General features: G+C 47.5%; 1 long non-coding RNA gene across 3 annotated transcripts; it reads right to left on the bottom strand.

Moving 5' to 3' along the window:
- Window positions 1-523: 523 nt before the first annotated feature.
- LOC135908790 (uncharacterized) lies at window positions 524-3,918 on the bottom strand. Of its 3 annotated transcripts, none has more exons than XR_010566420.1 (5): window positions 3,119-3,918; window positions 2,911-2,982; window positions 2,361-2,452; window positions 2,229-2,287; window positions 524-1,774 (listed from the first exon to the last, which is right to left on the bottom strand). It is a non-coding gene; the product is annotated as an uncharacterized lncRNA (long non-coding RNA). The 3 variants fall into 3 exon arrangements; XR_010566422.1 differs by having other exon boundaries at window positions 524-1,670; XR_010566421.1 differs by lacking the exon at window positions 2,911-2,982.
- Between the last annotated feature and the right edge of the window lie 3,321 nt (window positions 3,919-7,239).

Here is a 7,239-nt window from a genome sequence, read left to right as displayed (position 1 = left end):
TAAATAGATGGAGCATTTGATTGAATGCCGCGTTTTATCAAAAATTACGGTGCCTGCACGCAGCGGGCAGATCGCTGTGGTTCCTTGTGGCCATGTGGTGCAGTGAAGGAAATCCTGCTACGTGCTGTGCAAAATGTGTTCATGCCAGGTATTGCGCCGACCCGCACCTGCTCCGAATTGGGAACATTTCGCGCGCGCATCAGGCCACCCTTCGCTAGTCGCCCTTGCACGCTTTCCATCGCAGCTACAGCATATAGACCTAACCATGTTTGCAAACGGTAGGCACCGTCAGTGGCGTTGCCAGAAATTTCGTTCGGGGGAGGTCATGCTGCCCACAGAACGCGACGTTTTGAAGAAGTCTTGGACCAGCCAAAATGAACCAAAACGTCAACTATTTAGGAAGGCTGCAAGACGTCTTTTTGCGCACGTCTGGAAGCCGTTCTGCAAAAGACGGCTAGGAGATGTCTTGTTGCGATGTCTTCTTACATCTTGCTAGGACGTCTTTAAAACGTCATAAAACGGTTCGAGTACGTTTTTCGTAAACGTGTGGACGATGTACTAATCTGCTTTTGGATACGTTTTAGGCGTCCAAAAAAGCACTGAAATCTTAATTTAGATAAGACATTTCAGTGCTTTTCTCGGCTTACACGGCCGTTACATATGTGTCATCCCAAAATGACTACCTACTATAAATACGTGCACCTGGTACCCTCTCGTAGCGTCTATACGCACATGGGAAAGAAGCATACATCCAGCGTAAAATTAATAGCGCTAAACTCTATTGACAACGCGTACCTGCGTAAGCCAATATCAATCAAAACTTTATCAATACGCAATTTGGTTCAGAATAAATACCAGGACGTGCGTAAATGCACGTAAAACACCCACATGGGTGCAAATAACGCGCTATACACTGTTCGACGCATAGCTATCGCAGTGTTTGATTTTTTTACAGAGAGCCCAAGCAACTAAGTCCCCGTTACGAAATCGGCCCGACGTCTCTGGCCAACTGCAAAACGGTTGGCCAGACCTCGGCGCCCGATGGAGGGCCGGTATCGGGGATCGACACTGGCCTCACGTCTAGCGACCATCGGCAAGTGACTTAGGCCAACTACTGTAGCCGACGTCGCCGAGTGCACACTGCATGCGGGCCGACTACCCAATATTTCGTAAACACTGGTTTGCCGTTGGCCATCGGTCGGGTGCGGACGTGTATTTTATTATTTTTTATATTAAAAACACCAGGTTTTTCTTTTTTTGCTGCGTGTTGGATTTTCAGGTCAACGTATACAGTTTATAGAGGCGTTTAACTCGCGCTGATAATATACGCGATATGCGTATTTAAACGCCTCTAATTATCTGTACTCGTTAGTGTAAACACGCAACAACAAAAAAAACGCGTGAACGCAATGTTTTTTTTTTTAGGTATTTATTTTGCAATCATAAAGTACATTAATTTTTTCGTGCAGCAGTGTTAACAATTTGTAAGTAGTCTTCCCTGAAATAGTATGATACAGCTAAAGGACACCGCTGGTCTGCTGTGAGAGTTTCCCATACTGCCCGGGAGGCTCTTTCAGCCGTTCCCATGTTCTTAGATCTGAACGGTATAACATCCGGCATTTCTCTGTCATCGTCGAGAGTGAAGCTTGGATAGTTAGTGCTCATAAAAACTGAAACAAGCGAACAAACAAATACTATAGTAATGAATAGCCCTGTGAGCCATGCAGATGATTTAGTGGACTTGTTTCACAGTCCTGTGCAAGAAATCCCGATCCTGACACAGTCAAAATAATTTGTTGCACATGCATGTAATGAACATATACTGTGCACGTTCAGCCAAAAATTAGTGCGTTCAACTTCTGCGACGTGATTCACGCTTTAGAGCCTCCCAAGGAAACGAGGACAGAAAGGATAGATTTACTGACGGTTCATAATATCATTGAAAAAAAAAACATCCAGGCAGCGCGATAAATGAATACAACGCATTGTTGAACAAACAAAATAGCACGCAGACTACCACAAGACAAATGTATAGGTATACATAACGTCGAGACCGCGGTGACATTATTACACGTAAACTACCAAAATGCGGCAACAGAAAAATTAAAGAACTTGCATATGGGCTGTCCGCAGGGTTTCGCGTACGTGTCTTAAATTTTGTCTGATATTCCTAGATCTACTATAGTCCACATGCGAAGAAGTTCCACACACAATCCATTAATTCTTACCTGTAATGCACCAGACGTATATCGTACAGTACTGGGTATTTACAGTTTTGTTTTTTCATCTGTGGGAAGGAACGAAAGCAACTTCTAATTAATTATGACTTTTCCGTAATGACAACCAGACAAGCGTCTTACCTGATTTCTTCCCGATTGGTGATAACAGTTCCGAACTTAGCAGGTCGTTCGCACACTGTGCTTCAATTTAAGCAGTGTCGTTCCCGTGTTTCCTAGAGCAAAATTAAGGAAAATACGTCACGCTTACAAGACGAAAACATAATAGAAATATATACATGAAAGTACGTCTCGCATTTCCCTGTCCCGACTCTCGAACGCTTGATCCGTTCTCATATGAAGCCTTTTGTTTTTATGCGAAGCATATTACTAGAGCTCAACCCAGCTCCTCAGGCGCGGCGGTGTCGCCTTCAATACCACGTGACACCGTGACGTCACGACAGAGGAGAAACGGGGCTCCAACTCGCGCCGTCGCTCGCGGCGTCGCGGCGGTATATAAGCAGCTGCGCTTGCCTCTGCTAGACACTCACGAGGTGAGATGCCTCCTGGAGACAGAGCTGCTCGTTGGAATGATAAGCGAAGGTTGCGGCGTGCTACAGAGACTGATGAAGAGCGGGAAGGACGTCTGGCCAAGCAACGTGCTCAGTATGTGGCTCGGCGACAAGTTACTTACCAAGTTTAGCCACCAATATGCTTCGCATCTGACTAGGCTTAACCAAGCTCGTTCAGCCAATTTTTTTTCTTCCTGTCAGGAAAAATAAGCCCAAAAAACAAGGAGTTTATCATACGTTGCAAAACCATTTACGCAATACAAAGCAAGTTTTGTTCACTTGAAAAAGACGGTCATGCATTACACAACGTGAAATTAAAATGCCACTTACGAGTACGCATATCTTGAACGGCGGGATACGGCGGCTCCACTGCATGGAAAGGGCTTGCGCTGTTCTTGTCCATGTCACTTTTGTGTAGTTTGCGTTTATATCCGCAGTCCATGATAACAGAAATGCACCAACTAGTCTACCAAGAGACGCGGAACGAGCTGGCATCCAGAGCTAGCATTTGGAGGCAACTCGCGCCCCTGCCTGCGCCCCCGCGAGCAGGCGGCGTTAGGCCTGACGAAGAAAAAATAGATAGCAAGGAAAGTCCCGCTTGGCTTCTAGCCCCGTCCTCGCTGGTGGGAGCTAATGCTGACGGAGAGAATCGCCCGTCCCTGCTTTTCCAAGAACCTTTTCATTCCTTCTGGGAGAGGGAGATGCGACAGCGCAAGACGACCTCGGTTCCCCCAGATTTTCTTTTTTTCAGGCGCCTCCTATGAGCTCGCCGCCGTTTCCTTTTGGTGTGTGGGTTGTGCACATGCGTGCGTGGGTGTGTGTAATGAAAATCTGCGTTCTATATTTTGCAGGGATTGGCAGCTTTATACGAGTATGTATATAGCTTATGTATACAATAATTTTGACCTCTTCAATGTGTCGAACAGTACTTTGAGTGCTATGTATGTTAGCATGTAGGTTCTGTTTTCTTTTTTGGGAGTATTGTCTAAATATTGTATAATCTTGTTTTCTTTCCTTTTGTACTTGCTCATTATTGTATAACTGTTATTACCGTGTGCAATTATCTTTGTTTTAAAAGTCTCGCTGTAAAGACTCTGCCAAGCGAAAGGGGGCTGCGGCTTTGCCAATCTGTATATGACAGTTTTTTCTGCGCCTCCCCTGTCTGTACTTTTACAAGGCAGAAATAAATCATTTGAATTTTAATAAATATTTATCGTCAAAACATCACGTCTATATGTGCACGAAGTTCGATATGTGCGTGCATGCATGCACAGTCAATACGCTTTCCAGGGAGCTTTGCACGAAAATGGTAGATATGCTTCACAGGAGACGGCGCTTCAAAAAACACTTATGATATACCATGAATTTATTAATTCTTAATTGCTTGATTGTTGTTCATTGAGCAAAAATTGGAAGAACTTGATCTAACTCTAGTTCTTCCCAATCAAATGCACGTCGACAGCAGAAATGCTCCATTTTATGATTTGCATTGATTGGCATGCAGCCTTAATTATTCTTAGACGAATCGACAATAGCTACAAAAATTGCAGATTTTGACATCTGTTCACAATTCGGCTTCGTATAATCGCTTTTTTCACCCTCCCCAGTGAAAACATCTAACTGATATGTTTTCCTAGAACTGTACAATCCACGAGTCGCCTGCGCTCAGATCGTTTGACGATTTTTGCTGCGCTGCGACAGGGCCGTGTACAATTAACACACCGTTCGCGAACAATTTTGCTTGACTCTTTCCGCAGTGCAGATGACTATTACGAGAACTGTCTAATGCAATATCCACTAGATTAAATTTTGTTCCCCGTTAAATAGTTATTTTCTCGATAGTGTACACCTAGAAAAGAAGGAAGCAATACTGAACGATGTAATGGTGTTACAAACATATCTGTTTTCAAAGTATTGTTCTCATAATAGTGGTCGTTGCATGCGCACCCGCATATTGTTAGGATTGGCCGTACGGGGTGGCAACATGCCGGCTTTCAGCCCGCTGCACGTGTTCCAAGCCCACCAGACGGGGCGCCCTTCAGAGAACTGCGGATGACCGGCAGCCACGTGGCGCGCGGTCAGCTCAGGAATGCGGTACTCGGCAGTGCCACCGGGGACGGAGCAGAGTTCCACGAAGCCCTCTGACGTCGGCGCCGGACATGGGAATGTGTGTGCCTATGTGTACCTAAACTGTTCTGCGGAACGGCGCCCCTCTGACGTCGGCGGCGGACATCGGAATGTGTGTGCCTATGTGTGCGTTAACTGTCCTGCGGGGGGGGGGGGGCGGCTAGTTTACAATGACTGGATGAACGTTTCCGTCCACTGGGACTCCGTCCACTGGGACTCCGTCCACGGGGACTTCAAACGGTGACGTCGAACGATGACGTCGAACTATGACGTCGAGCGGAGAGCTTATAGGCAGCGTTTACCGGCTGCTAGAGTGTGCTCGTCGTCGGGAGCTGAGTGCTCGTTGTCATGCTCGAAATGTAGTAGTGAGCTGTGTGCTCGTAAACTGTTTGCTGTATGTTAGTCTTGCGGGCTCCATATGGGAGTTGCGCTAGACTGCCAATGTACCTCATGTTTAAAATGTAAAATACTGCCATTAAATCCCTGCTCGCCTAGTCCTGTCGCCCCAAGTTCCCCCGATCGTCCTACAAGTACGACCGCTCCAACTCCAACAACTGGTGGCAGCGGTGGGATCGTCCGACAAATCTGACAACTGAATGGCAGCGGTGAGATCAGCCTACGGCTCGTAAATCGGCCTACGACTCGGAGATAGCAACGGCAGCTGACGGACGTTGGCACATGGTGACAGACCGGCATCCTGATCAAGTTGGAGGCGACTTGAGATTGACCACCTCTTGCAACTGACGATACGGCGGGGAAGGACTGGTGATATGGTGCTGCTTCAGTGGGTAAGCGTTTGGTTTTGGCTGTAAGATTTACCAGGCTTCAATTTCACTGTGTTTTTGGATTTGAGTCGCTGGGATCTTTTACTTGTATTCTGATTTGCGTGGGTATCGCAGCAATTATTGTGTGACAGCAGAGCCAAAGCTTAAAGTAGCGACCATGATCCTAATGGGTTTGACGGGAGCTGATCTGTTGTGGTTGTGTGAAGAGCTCGAGGTAGACGCAGAGAAGGACTTGACGGAATCAGAAATTCGTAAGGCCATTCTGCAAAGTGGCAATGATTTGAATTTAATCGAACATCTGGGTAAACGAATTCTAAATGAAAGACAGGAACGGGAATCAATTAGGCAAGAACGCCAAGAGCGGGAGCAGAAACGGCAGGAGGTTGAAAAAGAAATTGCAGCAGTAAAGAAACAGATACAGGATTTGCAGCAGCTAAACGCAGGAAGTCAACAGCGGCTTGAGAAATCTGTAGGCTGGACGCAGCGAAAGTGTGAGGAAGTAGATTGCAGATTTTCGTCAAAAGCCGAGGAAAGTAGTAGTACCTGTGTGAGTAGCAGCACGTTCACAGGTGAACTCGAAGTGCTAGCAGCTAACGAAGCCTTAGTGGCAACAGAGGCCGTTAAAGGCCAGAGTGAGAGCGACGAGGTGCTATGCCAACAGAGGACTGTAGAGACAGCTAGGCCAGCTGCGAACAAATTGGCACAGTTACCGCGCGTGTGCGTCGCACGTCATGGTAGCGAGGTCGTTAGCGAGGTACAGAATACTGCGGACTTGACAGACGCGAGCACCCATGTCGAGTCAGATCTGCGTGCAGAAGTAATGTGCCAGCTGGACGATGCAGTTGAGAGTAGTTCTCGGGATGGCGAGCTCCGTAGTTCACGAGAGAACAACTGCATTGTCCAGGGATCGGTGCGGCTCTCCGCCAGTCTAGGTAGCCTAGAGAGGGATGATTTAATTAGGAATCATTCGGACTGTGCGCATGAGACAGCGATCGAGACCGACGGGCTGTGTGTCGATGCACAGCGTGAGCTGGGAAATGCAGTAGAGAGCAGTTCGCAAGAGTGCGAGTTGCATACCTCGAGTAAAGCCTGCTGCATTGTGCCAGAGTCGGTTGAGCTGTCCGCCAGTCGAGGCAGAGAGAATGTTGATTTAAATGAAAATCAATCAGACTGTGCGGGTAAGAGACCGATCCGGGCCGACGAGATGTGTAACGGCCAGCACGAGGCGCGAGATGACGGTATGAAAGAGAAGTCAAAGAGAAAGCGCCGCAGAAAGAAGCGCCGAAAAGATCGGAATGCGGTGACTAATGTAGCGCCGCCAAAGACGGTGAGGGACACAGAAGGGCAGGGCGCGGAGAAAAGACAGGTGCGGTCGTCATGGACGATGTTGACGCATCAAACACGTTCGAGCCACCGGTCAAAGGGGGACCGAGAAGCATGTTCTGCACGGACGCGGACAAAGGGCACGGGGCAGTCAAATTCCTCGTCGTTCCGTTGTTCTCTTCGAAGCTCAGCGTGCAGTACAAAGAAGCGCAAGGT

The sequence above is a fragment of the Dermacentor albipictus genome, chromosome 1 (assembly GCF_038994185.2).
Source record: "Dermacentor albipictus isolate Rhodes 1998 colony chromosome 1, USDA_Dalb.pri_finalv2, whole genome shotgun sequence".
Lineage (NCBI taxonomy): Eukaryota > Metazoa > Arthropoda > Arachnida > Ixodida > Ixodidae > Dermacentor > Dermacentor albipictus.
The sequence above is the reverse complement of the archived record's forward strand: the minus strand, read 5'-3'. Positions and strand labels throughout refer to the sequence as shown.